This window comes from Mixophyes fleayi, chromosome 7, assembly GCF_038048845.1.
Source record: "Mixophyes fleayi isolate aMixFle1 chromosome 7, aMixFle1.hap1, whole genome shotgun sequence".
Taxonomy (NCBI): domain Eukaryota; kingdom Metazoa; phylum Chordata; class Amphibia; order Anura; family Limnodynastidae; genus Mixophyes; species Mixophyes fleayi.
The window spans coordinates 115,579,969-115,595,835 of record NC_134408.1 but is presented as its reverse complement, the minus strand read 5'-3'; the positions used below and the strand labels follow the sequence as shown (position 1 = coordinate 115,595,835).

The 15,867-nt window shown below is 38.4% G+C and overlaps 1 long non-coding RNA gene across 1 annotated transcript; it reads right to left on the bottom strand.

The window, feature by feature from the left end:
* Positions 1-1,118: 1,118 nt before the first annotated feature.
* Positions 1,119-15,568, bottom strand: LOC142097043 (uncharacterized). Its single transcript, XR_012678098.1, has 5 exons — positions 15,486-15,568; positions 15,001-15,093; positions 7,485-7,645; positions 1,823-1,868; positions 1,119-1,574 (listed from the first exon to the last, which is right to left on the bottom strand). It is a non-coding gene; the product is annotated as an uncharacterized LOC142097043 (long non-coding RNA).
* Between the last annotated feature and the right edge of the window lie 299 nt (positions 15,569-15,867).

The following is a 15,867-nucleotide window of genomic DNA, read 5'->3' as shown; positions in this document are numbered from 1 at the left end:
TTAAACCATTCAAAAGGGGAGGGTGGGTTGATTTGATAGCTCCATCTAAATCCACTAAAGTAATTCAAAAGGGGAGGGTGGGTTGATTTGATAGCTCCATCTAAATCCACTAAAGTAATTCAAAAGGGGAGGGTGGGTTGATTTGATAGCTCCATCTAAATCCACTAAAGTAAAAGGAGAGTCTAATGCCTGACAAGCCTCTTCTAGGAAACTGTATGTTATGTAAATATTGATCTATTTCTCGCTCTCCTAGGGCTGAGGCCTCTGGGGAGAAGGAGACTCGTAGATTATACAGATTTGAATACTATGCTGCGAAAGATCCTGCAATGTCTTTGTCAGTAGGTCTCAGCCCACCACACCCATATTTAATAGACTGGGTGTAGGTTAACGATTGCTGGGATCTGAGGACTTTAGCCAGAAGCCTACCCAGCTTATCTCCCCATTGATAGTATCTCATAGCATGTTTCATTCCATCATTTAATAGTTTATTGAGAGACGATCTCACAGGTACACCCAGAGGCTCTATGGACTAGGTTCACCTAGCTATACCTGGACTTGCCCTTATATACCTGGGTTGTGTTATCTGGCGGTGGAACCCGCTACACTGTATTAGTTGACCTTTATTCCAGTGAGTGTCCGTGGTCTGTGACCATCTCGCAGAGACTTTTTCATTTACCTGCATATCTGTTTATTTATTTACTCTTTCATGTGCCACAGAGATACATCTGTGAGTCTATTAACTGCATACCACTCGCCATTTGCAACGGCTTGCTACACTTATTAACAACAAATATTGCCTTGTCTGAAGCTTTACATGTTCAGTGTTTATCATATACTTATATTGTGTTTATTGTCGTGCATACGACTTACTGCATGACTCCAACAACGGCTTGTTTGTTTACGAGCAATAAATATTGCTTCATCACATTTTTTGCATATTTCAGTGTCTCTCTGTATACCTGTACATTTATTCACTGTATCTGTGCGCCAAGGGGTGATTGCTTTATTTATTCTTCAGTGTGTCCTATCAACGGCTGGAACTTCCCTTTACTCCCCGTCCCCAGGCAGCAATCCTTACCACATTTTCTACTATAGGGAGCGCGGAAACCACCTTTATCCTTTATCTTAAACCATCCGTAAATTTTTATTTCACACATATATCCATATATTGTATTTAACACATACTTAAATTTATATACACCTTTTTCAGCCTTGTAATACGTACTGTCAGTTACACTATAGTTAATATGGTTCAAATGGGGATTTATATACATTCAAAATTATTATTGAATGGACATTGCAGGAGGTTTATAAACATATCAGCCCTCATTACTTTTGAAGATATATACAACTGGGAATATTGAATGATATTGTAAAAAATTGTTAAATTTGTAAAAATCGTTACAAAAGTTCTTTGATTCGTTAAAACGACTGGAGTAGGGGAGTTGGTTTGTTTGTACTTGGAGAGAGAAAGGAGGATTTTTAATTCTTGATGAGATTGTTTTCCTGATGTTGACCTCCTCACTTTGAGGATTTTTTTTGACGTATTTTGACATTATTTGGAATCTTGGAACCTGAAATAAACAGAAATGTTAACAATTATTACTTTTGGTAACACACTCTAATAAGCAATTGTAAATTACAAGACATTGTTCTAGCAATAATAAATAATATGTAACTAATACATAGGTACTATTCATTGTTCATGAAAAAAGTATAAATGTAATTTCATTCATTACATAGAGACAAAATACAATAATACAATAATAAAAAAAACATAATATAAAACAAAAGAAAAATTTAAAATGAAAGAAACATTAACCTTAAGCACAAGCTGATCAGATCAATCCGGTGATTCTGGGAAAATCCTGGAAAATTGAATAACAGATATATAATAATTAAAACCAATACCTTAATCTAATTCTAGAACAATTAAGGTGAAACATAACTCTAATTAAAGTTGAATAATTATTTTTCCCCTTTTCCCCTTTATTTCTTAATATATAGGGATAAATAGAATGTAACTGAATGACTAACAAATCTACTACTTAACTGACCCTTATTACTACCATGGTAAATGATTGGTTAGAGGAGATTTAAAACCCAACTCACCTCCTGAAATGGTTTGCCTTGACAAAGCTTGACAGCAAAACGCGCATTGGCCTTTCACACTAGGAACTACCATCCCCAAATAATATATACAAAAATCATACTTTCAGCATCTTTTATAGCAGGGCTTTTTCACGCTGCAATATTGAATTTAAAATGAGCAAGCTCAGCTACAAAATATGGTGACTTCTGCAAAGCTACATAAGCTAGACCAAGCTCCATATAACATCAACAAAATCCAAATTACTAGAGTTTATTATTAACTGTGATCTAGAAAGTAGCAAGCCCAGTAACAAAATGTGCTTATGACCGTGAGGCTACAATAGTTAGATCAAGCCTCAATATACGGTTACAGTAATTTAACATATTTGTTACCAGCTTTATTTTATGAATGAATGAGTATAGCTAGAAAATGGGTCTGTAATTATAAAGTCATAACAATTAGACCAAGTCTAATATACCATCATAATAAATTCAATTGAAACTCACCACCAACATCATCTTAAGAGCAAGCAAATGTATATACAAAATGTATTTCTAACGGTGAGGTCAGAACAATTAAATGTAGTTTTATATAAGTTCAGTAATTAAAATGTATTAATTAAAAGGATTGATTGAGCTGACTAATACTGATAGTACCTGTTATTAAAAAACACTTCGTGCAGACATGTTACTAACGGAGGATGTCTATATATAACCATTCACGTAGAGATGTCATGAAGGATGTTTCTGTCTAATCACCAAATGTGGTTTATAGCAATCAGACTATTTTAACACATTCTTTCCACAATCAAATTAATCAGAGTTTGTACAAGCATCCGATGTAGAAGCGCAGTGAATTTCTAATACACTTTTATACAGCCACAAAATTTATATAGTAATATAGCTATCTATAAACAATAAGCTATTTTTTCAAGATCAATGTTTATGATTATACCAATCTCTATAACTGCTTTCCTGTGTATATGAACAGTTTATAGACATCAGTCATTTAAACATGTTCTCAAATAATTAGTGAACACAGATCTAGCTATGGCTACAAGTTAGTTTATGCTATGTTGCTGAAATTATAGTTACAAAATCAACTATGTATTTTGCGCCATTTAATCTGGGTAGCAACATAATCTATAACTTTACAAGTATTAACTTTTTTTATTTTCAACATGAATCTTTACATAATTATAAATATGTTTGTTGAAGATACAAATTAAAAGGACAAGCATGAATGAATAATACAATAAGGGATATTATTAATATTATTATTATTATTATTATATAGATCGATTTGAGTTCCTAGTTTGTCTATCTTTTAATGAAATCATACTTTTAATTACGATTTCACTGCTAAAATGGTTTTAATGTTTTTGAATTATTAATAAAGATATTATTTTTAATCCGATTCTGGGTATATGGAACTCTTATACAAATGTGTCACTAATCTAAACAATGTAAATTACAAGTATTCTCCAGATATGTGCACAGTTTTTGAATACATACTTTTCTCTGTATCTTTGTACATATCATTCTGTGAATTTTGGTAGCACCTTCTGAGGGTAGATAATGAATATTAAATAAATGTATCAATCTAAAAAGGAGCATCTGGTATAAATTTTGAAAATGTTTTTCAATTAATCTGGTGCAACAGTTACTTTTCCTTTTGCCAGTTGGATCCTGGCCAGGTTTTAGGGGGATTAGGGTGCCAATCGGACCTCCCGTTGGTGTATGCTGGGCAGAACTTTGACCCGGGGAGTCTGTTCTGAGCCTACCACTGGATTAATTTGGAGGAAAACTTCACAGACTGGTAACATTGGATCCAAGAAGGCATACTACGGTGTTAAGGTCATATTCGGACCTCTTGTTGGTGTACACTGGCAGAACTTTGACATGGGGAGTCTGTTATGGGCTTTCCACTGGATGGATTTGGTTTGTTTGTTTATCCAGTTTTGCATTCGGACAGCCGATTGAGATGAAACTAACGCAAGGTGGTCCAGTTGGGTCCTGTTCAGGTTTAAGGGGGGTTAGGGTCCAGTGGAGCCTTGTATGAGCCTTCCACTGGATGGATTTGGATGAAAAATTCACAGACTGGTAACATTGGATCCCAGAAGACATACTAGGAGGCTGAGATCCCGGTTGGACCTCTCATTGGTGTATTCTGGCCAGAACTTTCACCCAGGGAGCCTGTTTTGGGCTTCTACTGGAAGGAATTGGATGACATGTTATATAGAAACTTAATTGCTCTGTTTGTTTGTTTGTTTGCTTGTTTGTCTGTCCGGTTATGCACTCAGACACCCCTGCACTGATTGGGATGAAGCCAACACGAAGTGGTCCAGTTGGATAATGGTCCGGTTTTAGGGAGATTAGGGTCCCAGTTGAATCTCCCTTTTGTGTACGCTGGGCAGAACTTTTACCCAGGGAACCTGTTCTTGGCCTTCCACTAGATGGATTGGAATAGATGGTTTGTTTGTCTGTCCGGTTATGCATCCGGACACCTAATCATCATCATCAACATCATCAACATTTATTTATATAGCACCAGCAGATTCCATACCGCTTTTCAATTCATAACAAACAGTAATAAAACAATACTGAGTAATACATGCAGAGCTGTAAGAGGGTCCTGCTCACAAGCTTACAATCTATGGGACACCTCTGCACCGATTGGAATTAAACCTATGTGAGCTGGTCCAGCTGGATACTGGACAGGTTTTAGGGGGGTTAGGGACTACAGCCACCTCATGGATGTGTTGGAAGAGCTGATAAGTTGCTAATTATGTTTAAAATATTGATTGTTACATCCACATCATTGATAGCTAATAACTTGAAGATCATATATATATATATATATATATATATATATATATATATATATATATATATAGGAAAGAAGTGAATGGCAGGTACATAAGTCCTAGATTCCTGTCATCTGTATTTTAAAACATTAGGGAGATTGTTTCTGTATGAGAAAAAGCTTCTAAAAAATTTGTTTCTCAGCTTCAAGAAAAACTGGCAAGGATCCCTGGTGTTTTGTATGGAGAGAGTTGGGTGGGCTCCATACATAAGGCCCAGTCCGGGTCTTCTGGCTAATTAGGAGCTGCACCTGAGTGGTCTCTGTAAAAGGTTGCAGCTCTGCCTCAATCAGTCTCTCATTGTCTGGGGAGGTCAAATTGTGCTGTGAGTTCCATTTGTTTTGTTTACCTGAGGGTACTAAAAAATCTTTGTCTAATTTTGAACCTATGTTAGGCTGTCCACAGAATTTCACCTTGGAACTCTACTGTACTTATTAAGTTGAATATAAACAAATAATTTCAGGCATATTATTCAGCCCATTTATAAACAACCTTTGATATACAGTATGCTAATATGAAATAGTAGTTTTACTTTCTCTCTAACTATGAAATATAACTTTTCTGCCAGAAAAGTCAGTGGTTTAATAAATACACCTTATTTTTTAATAAATTAAACTTTTTACTAAGCATTGTGAAACAATGTACTGTAGAATATAAATGCCCATTTTTTACATAACACTAGCGATTTTCTTTTTAAGATTAATTGTTACATTGCTAAAGTTTTTAAAGGCTTGAAAATGTGCTTAATCTGATATTGTATTAGGATTTACTGTCACATTTGTATTTCCTGCTTTAAATGTAAAGTAATTATAAGAGAGCTCCTATCTCACCATAGCAACCTATGTTTCTGTTTATGGAAGACTCCCTTGAAACCAACCAGTTTTTATAATGACAGTGTAAAAATTCCATATAAAAATATATGACCTCATTCCTGAAATATTGGCACACAAGAAAGAAAACTAGGTTGTTACAGCTGATAGACGAATAAATAAACAACATGCATTAACCTGCAAAACGTGTTATGATTTATAGAGCGTCAGTTATTATTGACTAGACTATTTCATCTTCCTCAATTTCATCACCTGGCGTAGGAAGTGTTACTGTAGTCTAGTTGTGTGCAATTGTGGTTCATAGCAGTCTGCAATTGTGGCCTGTGATTGAGAGCAGGATATAAGTACGGCTGTCACAGTTGTTTTAAATGACTGAGGTTCTGTGCTTATGCAGTGAAGCTGCTAAGGCCCAAAGCACCAAGAAGCAATGTTAGACTGGGTCATTAATAGCCAACTGGGGTAATGCAAAAACAGAGGCCCATTGCAGTGGCACAGCAACCAGAGGGGGTGTGGCAAGCTACCAGAGAGGCGTGGCCAGCCATTTGAGGTTATTTCAGATATACTTTAAGGGAAACATGTGCGGTCCTCCATCCTTCAAAATGGCTGCATATTACCCTTAATTTAAAGAACAAAACAACCTGTGAGCCCCCATATCACCCATCCCAAAATGCACCCCCATGCCCCACTTGTTACAAAATTTCACAACATGATCCTCAGGCTTGAAACTTGCTCCAAAGTAGCCCCACAAACTTTTAGATCCCACACGTACTCCAAAACTAAACCACCACATGCCACTCAGATCTCCCCACTTAATACAAATCTCCCCACATGTGTAGCAACACTTACCTGCACAATGAAAACCCATAGAGAAAGGAGGGAGAACACATGATGCAGAATGTACTGCACTCTCTCTTCCTTCTCTGAGTGGTTGTGCTGTGTGACTTCCCTGCAGTGTACAGAGGAGGTCACAAGACATGAAAACCGGCTGATCCCGATTAGGGTTAGATTCAATAAGCTGCAAGGTTCCCAGGTGCAAATTTCAGTATATAGGACTGAGTAATTGTATTATCAAATGCGGTAATTGTGATAAACCTGTGATAAGGTTGTCAAGAGTGCAGAATAAACTGCAAATAATTGTTGCAGGTTTAATTCAACAATAGATCAGAGCACTGAATAACAATGATAAACTAGTAGTAACGCAATGATAAATGACAAATAGGCTAATTACCTTGCATCAAGATGCATAAAATACACAATAGTGAACAAAACAGAAATACAGTATAATGTGTTGCAAAAAACACACACAGAAATGTTTCTGGCATGTTAATGCCAAATTCTGAAAGAGTCTTAATAGTTAATAGTTTATAATTTAGTGTGTTTGTGTTTTTCTTAGCCACAGATAATAGAATAATGTCCTTTGTTTGAGCGTCCCACCTCCATGAGGGCTTCGGAACTGAACTCCTTAATGGAACAAAGAACAAATTCCTCTTAGAATAAAGATAAAGTTCTGAATCTCAGTTTCAAACCAGAACACTGGGATGTGATGTAAAAGTCACATGGATGGAGGATGGAGGACTGCACATGTGTCCGCATTTTTGCAGTGTCTATTAGGGTATTCCATCACCATGTAGAAGTCTGATTCATAAAGCGGCATTGTTCCCGAGGGTTGGCAACGGGGTGGAGTGGTATGAACACTTACCCCCGTAGGTGGTGTGCCTGGAGTCCCAGTCCTCTGATGCCCCTTCCCGCACAGACAATGGTGGCTATTTTTTCAGCTGTTGGCGATGACGTCCGTAGGCCGTCAATAGTTCAGTAGGCCGTGGCCACAGTCAGGTATTCGCACATGCAGACTGGTGAATGCTGAAATGGATTTTGATAATACAATCATTCAGTCCTATATACTGAAATTTGCACCTGGGAATACAATTTCTCCTATATATTTAATAATCAGAGAGTTGGAACCCCACTCCCGTTTCTTTCTATTCCTTACTTGACTGCAACCATAGCACTTCACATTGGGAAGTGCAGATAACCCATCTACCAATCTGTATCTCTATGAACAGGTTTTATAGAGAGTTACACATACTGTTCTCCTAGGGAGCTCTACCAGATTATTGGAACATGTCAGTGGCTCCTCCTCTCTATCCAGGACACAAATCACTATTTGATTTTTTTACTTCTAATAATAAGTCGTTGGGTTTTTCTTCAGATACAGCCAACAGTACAAATATCTTGGCTATAATTACTATCCCCCCCATATACCAAAGCTTCATTTAATGAGGTATTTATTGGGCATGCACCGCAGGCCATTCAGGGTACTTAATTTATTTACATACCTTATTCATACATTACAGGCCTAGACAACCTGTGCCTGCGAGCCCCAGCATGCTTTGCCAGTACATAGCCAGCCGATGGCTGGCAAAGCATGTTGGGACTTGTAGGTTCACAACACCTGGAGAGCCACAGGTTGGCCAAGCCTGATATATTACATATAGTTAATGTAACTCTGGTTCAACAAAAATCAGTCTCCCAGCAGACCTTAAGAATCTCAGTCTGAAAGTGGAGCTATCTCTTTAGTAGTTTACTGACTAGTGACAGCCACTCATCTTTCCTCATATGTGCTGTCTGCTCCAGCCAGTCATTGGTGAGGGGGAATTTGGGCACTGAGCTGTGTTCTGGTCCAGCTGTGCTCTGTCATATTCGGGCTCCTCATATTCAGACTCCTTACTTGATGCAGAGTTCCCACAGAACTCTGCATGGACAGTGACACTGAACCTGTGCAGCTAGTCATTGCAATGGTTGTACTATGTTTCAATTGCTAGGGGGTTTGTGGGCAACAGAACTCCCTTAGGTGAATTGGGGCACAAAGACAGGGGGGTACAGAGCCAGGGGCACAGAGAGGGGGGGCAGGTACTAATTACAGGGGCCCGGGCATGCCAGGGGAACTGGACCTGTCATTTCAAAGCACGGCCGCTGACCTATCAGCCTCTGAAGATGAGGTGAGTACAAGGGTCTGGGGGTGGCATTATGTGTCTGGGGGTGACCTGGTGTGTCTGGGGAGTGATGTGATGTGGCACGGGGTGGCATGATGCGTGATGTAGTTGAGGGGTGTCATGATGTATTTGAGGGATGGGTGATGTGGCTGGGGAGGGTGTGGTAAATGTAATATTTTATTATAATGTATGCATGACTGGGGGGTGGGGGTGTTATAGCCTGACTTTGATTATATATGTGGAATTGTGTGTGTATGGCAGTATGTATGTGTATGGAATTATGTATGTGTGACATTTTGAATGTGTATATGGCATTATGTATGTGTATGTATATGGCATTGTGTGTATGTATATGGCATTGTGCATGTATGTATATGGCATTGTTTGCGTGTGTATGTATATGGCATTATGCGCGTGTGTGATGTTTCTGGGGGGGTGATGTGGTGTGTCTGGGGGGGTGAGGTGATGGGTGATGTAGCTGAGGTGTGGCATGAGGGGTGATGTAGCTGAGGGGTGGTGTGATATGTCTAGTCAGTGGCGTGATGGGTGATGTAACTGAAGGGGTGACACGGTGTGTCTGGGGGGTGATGTGGCATGGGGTGTTGTGATGCGTAATGTAGTTGAGGAGTGGCGTGATGTAGCTGAGGGGTGGTGTGATATGTCTAGTCAGTGGCATTATGGGTGATGTAACTGAGGGGGTGACACGGTGTGTCTGGGGGTGATGTCATAGGTGATGTGGCATGGGGTGTTGTGATGCGTAATATAGTTGAGGAGTGGCGTGATGTAGCTGAGGGGTGGCGTGATATGGCTGGGGAGGGTGTGATAAAAGTAATATTTTATTATAATGTATGTATTATATACTGCATGATCTGTGTTATGTACGGTGTTCACTTATTGCTTGCTTTTCCATATTTACATTTTTCCAACAGCTCCAAGCTTACCAGGATCCATGCAAGAACCCAGTTTCAGGTTGTGACAGTAACACCATTTTAATACATAATGGGGGAATTCAATTAGCTGCAAACTGTCTCCAGAACGTCCGCGAGACACTTTGTGGCGGAGATTTGACAGAAATCTCCTCCCATTTTTCCTTGCACCTCTATGGGGTGCGAGGAAAAATGAACGGAGAAGTGCAGCCATGCCCATGTTGACCACGCCCACAACCTTATGTGGCCACACCCCTTGGTGGTCCTGCACAGAGTTTGGTTGCAACTACAACTATAGTGCATGTTTATGACTCCACCCCTGAGGAAAGGGATCATGGCCCTCAGGCAGTGGGGCTCACCAGGGTTACCCCGGTTGGTCAGTCTAACTCTGCCAAGAAGATACTCATCGAAACAACCAACAGATCTCAGATGTAATAGAGTTGGTATTATGTAGTAATTAGCTGAGGTCAAAATAAATTGGGTTGGCTGGTGAAGAAAATAAATGAATAGGTTTAAATCATTTGAGTAAATAATGTCATGAAATAAGAGAGTGATGAAAACAGGAAGTTAAGGTGTAAAGAAATGAGGCTGGGGGAGAGGAATGAAATAAGGAATAGCAAGCTAGGGTGAACTAGATGAGTAATAATTGAGTATTATTATGGGGGAATGATGCTAATGACTTGAGGTATGTTAAAACAGCAAGTATGCCAACTATTCAATACACCAAAAACCAAAAACATACTAGTAGGTTAATTGGTTGCTATCAAATAGACACTAGTATCTCTCGTTCTGTCTGTATTTGTGTATATTAGGGAATTTAGACTGTAAGCTCCAATGGAGCCATTGAGTGAAGTTGTTTTAGTTCCGATATCTGGTACATCCAACAGTAAAAACCCAGCAGTGTTGACTGATGGAGTAATATGAAATTAAAATCAGTTCCATAAATGTAGTCCAAGATAATGAGAAATGGATGAATAGCTCTTTTGTTGGTTTGCTTGCTTTCTTGAGAATGGCCTACTATCTGCCAAATGGAACTAGTTGGGACAGTTCTCATACTGGGTGGATGTCCAGAGGAAGAGTTTGATGTTGGATGGCTTTGTGAAGGACATCCATAGTCTATCCACATGGAAATATCTGTTCCTACGGCTAAAGTCAAATATATGATATATCAACCTCTAAATTGGGGTCCTGGGATTTAGTTAGGTCTTCTGGAACTTCAAGTGGACCAGACAGATGCTGTGGCTTAATTGCCAAACATGGAGATCTACAGGGTAGTAGAATGATTCAACTGCTGCTGTTAATAAGAGCAAAGATTCAACATTATATTTGTAAAGTAGGAAAATAAGGCCAATCTGAGAGATACATAAATTGTACTGTTTATGAATAAAGTAGTTATATTTTTGTTTGATTAATCCGTTATTCCCTGTATTGGTAAAATGTGGCCTTCACTCACACATCTCATGATGGTTTCCTTTGCCTTACGTGAACCCACAAGTAGCTGGGTCCAGAACCACTTAGAAGACACTACCGGCTCCCAGGAGTACCCTGTCTACATCAAAGCTTGTGTTTTACATTTCATACCTGAAATACATGTAATGGATGTACTTAACATTCTGTCCACCATGCTCTTTCACAGTCTTCTCTGCATTGCATGACAAATATGGAAGCAGGATTCTGAATGACATGCTTGCAGTCTAATATGTAATAAGAATGCTCTGTAAAGGTTGGTGATTCACACACTGGTGCACAGCCCGTTATGTCACTGGAAAGGTGAAGTGAAATAACTTATTTTGCTTGTTTTGCCGTTTGAGCATTATTGAACCATGTCAGTACCCTTTAGCTGTATTTTACTGGTGTAATTGAGGTTTGGTTGAATACTCTGCAGAGAAAATACAGGCTAAAACTAAACAGTACAGTTAAACCTTATCATGTCTATTATATGAAATATAAAAATAAATAGATATTATTCAGTATATTGAATATGAATAATTTATCTAAATGTGCTATGTAAACAGAAAGAGAAAAAGAAAGTGAAATAAGATGACAGAAGAGATGACCATCGTGATTACCTAAAATAAAGGAATTTACCCTGTGTGACAAGGTGGATAGAAAATCACACAGTGAAGTGTTTATTGGAAGACCCCATAGAAGAATTTATTGAAGTTAACAACGAAAAGTATAACTTAACATACAAAGAATTATTTTGCCTTATACAATATACCTGCAAAACAAAGTGAGAGAGCTACATGATTACACATGGCTCAAGTACCTGCACCTAGAAAACAACTTCAGCTCCTAAAATGAAGCAAGCAGACAAACAGTACCGCACTAAAACTACTATAAAAAAAAGTCATGCTAGTTATATGGAATAAGGGTTATATTTACTCTTCCAAAGAAAATTAAAGGCTTTAGAGTTAACATTTGATTGTGAACTTCCACCGGTACTTTGTTTTATTGGCTCAAAGAACAATATACAATATACAATATAATATATAGTACATGGTACATATATCTTTGTTATCTCTTTTATTATCTCCTTTTTCTTGTATATTACTCTCCTAACCCTTGTGAGACACTTTACCCAAAGCTGTAGTCCTATCAATAGATCTTAAACTCTTAAAACCCTGCTTCTTAGGCTTTATCCCTTGAAAGCATCATTAAAGCACTCTAAAGTATATTTTATTCCTTTCTGATCTTATCTTCTACTTCTGTGCTTTTACCTTATTGAAGTACTTGTGGAAACACTCTTACCCACATATTGTTTACTAGCTGTTTATTAGATGAAAAACAGGAGACTCCTCCAGCAAAACCTTATCGAATTGACGGTGGTCAAGACAATACAAAAGTAAATACAAATTCTAATGCATATAAATCCATACTCTGAAAGCAACCGTCTATGTCTGGAGATAGAATAAATACTGTCCTAAATGCATAAAAACATTTTTTGAAATGTAACCACATTAAGTGGATGATAAAACATTCGTTATATAATACTAAAGCATAAAAAAGTATTAAACAATAATTGGTATCTTATTACATAACAATAACAGGCAGTTGTAAAATAACATACTTTATATCATAATTGTCAACTTTTAAGACCTGTCCTCTGGGAGATCCCCAGAGGATAAGTTATGTGACATTTGTAGGGGGACGTAGCGATTCCTTCGCATCACCATAGCCCCGCCCATATTATGAAAAAAAAACAACATCTGCGGCATTGAATGGCAGGGGGCAGGGCTTAATGGTGCAATCGTATCATTAAGCCTCGCCTCTACAAGTGTCCGGTAGGTTGCCTACTCTTTCAGGAATCTGTGAGGACTCCCTGAAATTCAGGAGCCTTCCAGAAATTCCGGGAGAGTAGGCAAGTATGCTTTTTATTACAAGAAACCATTTTCTACTTGATTACTAATTTGATATAATACCGTACTGATGGAATAAACATGTACATAAATGTAAAAGTTACCATCTAGCATTCTTTACATTATTCGTAATTTTAAGCATTTTCATACTGTATAAATAATGTGTAAGTAGAAAGTGGGAACTCTGTTGTATCTATATTTAAATTATCTTTATTTTTATTGTCTCATATTTACTTTTATTCCTTCTGTTGCAATCTTTGTTTGATGTGTAAAGTGAGTCATATTCAGTATGTCAGTGTATCAGTCATCTTAATCTTATTCCAACTAAAATTACTTTTAAACATGTAGCATCACAATGTTTAGAATTTAGGCAATTGGGTATTGGAGTTGTAGCAAATTGCAAAACCTGGCACATCCAATAATATGTTTGATTATATAAAAGTTAAGTTGTGTATACACTACAGGTTGTTCACATGACTATTGTGCTGATAACACAATAAACAAAGTAACACAAACACATAATGGAGTCTCCATTTACAGTTGAGCACAATTTGCGGCCTGAACGTTCATGTAAAATGTTGGCTGGAAAATTGCTCTATTACTTGGTTATTTTGAGTTACGTGCAACTCAAATCGTGTAATGGAATATATTAAGCATATATTGTGGCCGCATACTATATATGCCAGTTATCATTATCAATTTGATAATGATGAATAGTGTTTAAATGTTTAATTCTATTCTATTAAACAAATAGAATGTAAATAAATATGAATTCAGCCATAACTTCCCCAAAAATGAACCTCGGCAACAATGGTCATAGTCTAGGCTGGTCACAGCTAATGTGGGGGGTTGAACAACATGAGACCCCCCCCATAAAACCGTAGTCAATACCAGGCTATGACAGACTGGTCTGGTCCCTCTATGACAGGGAAACTCACTGGTCAGTGGGTGTTGATGTAACAATCTTAAAATGTAAAAAAAATAGTATTTCAATTTGTGGCACTACTGGTTCCAGTAAGCCCTGGAAGCCATAAACTGCTTGGGTAGGCTGGCACTTGTAGAACTACAAGCACCAGCATCCACTGGCTTCCAAATATGTTTGGGACCTATAGTGCCACATTGTAAACAACTACAAAAAAAAATCCCATCTGCCAATTGTAGAACTACAAGCAACAGCATGTCATGGCTTTCAAGACCATCTGGGATCTATAGTGTCACTTAGTAAAGAACTAAAATGAAATCCCACATATCGTATTAAAATTTCTTTATTTTAAATAAAGTCATGTACAATCCTTTTTCTATTTATCATATTCCTAAATCCTTTGGTATCTTCTTCATTCTACCTTTCTTCTTCTTCTTTCCCATATTATTCTCTTCTTTTCTTCCTTTTTTCCTTTCTTCTCTGGCAATTTAATAGTTACAAATAAAACACCCTGCTGTACGACACATAATTTGCTTCTAGGGTCAATTCAAATGACCGGCTGGGGCCTGTCTAGTTGTAACCAATCAGATTGGCTAGAGCTTGAGAAAGATGCTCTGATTGGCTATTTGCATAGAGGCCGCACATGAGGTATGAATGAACTTCATTTAATCAATGAGGTTCATTAATAAAATGTATCAAATAAATGTATCAATGGTATGAAGGAGACATGAGTGCCTGACCTGTCTTCATTCCGTGGTTGTTGCTGTGCATCCTACTACATGGTCAGAACTGTATATTACATTACAGCTCAACGTTCTAGTTTATTGAGTCCTGTTTACTATGTGTGTCAAGCCCTGATTGGCTCGCAACGACGCCAAAAGTTCAAATGGCCAGAGGCAAGTCAGGATTGGCACGCCTGTACGGCCACTGATTGGCCAGCAGTGGGGAGTAAGCACTGATTGGCTCACTTGCCCGCGGCCACCGGGACCTGCAAGGAAAGAAGAAGAATACTCACTGCTGGAACGCCAAAACGGTGAGGAGCTTCCTTCTTCTTCCTTCTTCGCCCTCGTCACGGGCACCACATCCGCGGGGGATCTCTCCACAGCGCCTAATATATAAAGGATAATAATAATAATAATAATATTTTATAGATATGCCCAAAGACGATTAGTACTAAACCCTTAAAGGTGGACATGATGCTGACATTATTGAAAGATGAGGCCCTCGGGGTGTGGCCTGACAGCCATAGTGATTGGTAGCATTTCTACAGAGCTCATTAAATCTTTGGAATACAATCTGCAAACATCTGAGATTCCCCTACTCAAAGTTACAATCCTGGAATGGACCTACTCTCCTAACAGACTGAGAAGTTGAAGGACCCCTTTCTGGGGTCGAACAATGCCTGAGACCCATGACCTACCACATACTGCAGGTCTCACAGCTCCAGACCTGGACTGTAATCTAACAGGAAAAAACCCACTGTGGCTGACCACCTCACACCTGCAGTAGAAGGCTTGCCAGCAAGCATTAAGAGTCAGGAGACATTCTGATGGTACCCGGGGCACAAATCAGAGCTCCTTGTCTGCCTCTGCAACCTCAGTCACTTCCCTCTGGGTCACCAGACTTCCTACTGCTGGTAATAATTGTGAAATAAGGAACACTGACAGCTCCAAAATCCCCTGTCTTACTATACATGTCAATAAGTATTCAGTAAGGAAAGTGACAAACCCCAGATCACACGACCCTGCTATAGCTGGAAACAAGTCTGCAGTAAGAAGCACTTTCAGTTCCCAGAATATCTGAAAAACAAGATACATTCCATATTCTAAGCCTAGCAGGGGGAAAAGAGAATGAAAGCTATCTCTGTATCTGTATTGCATAT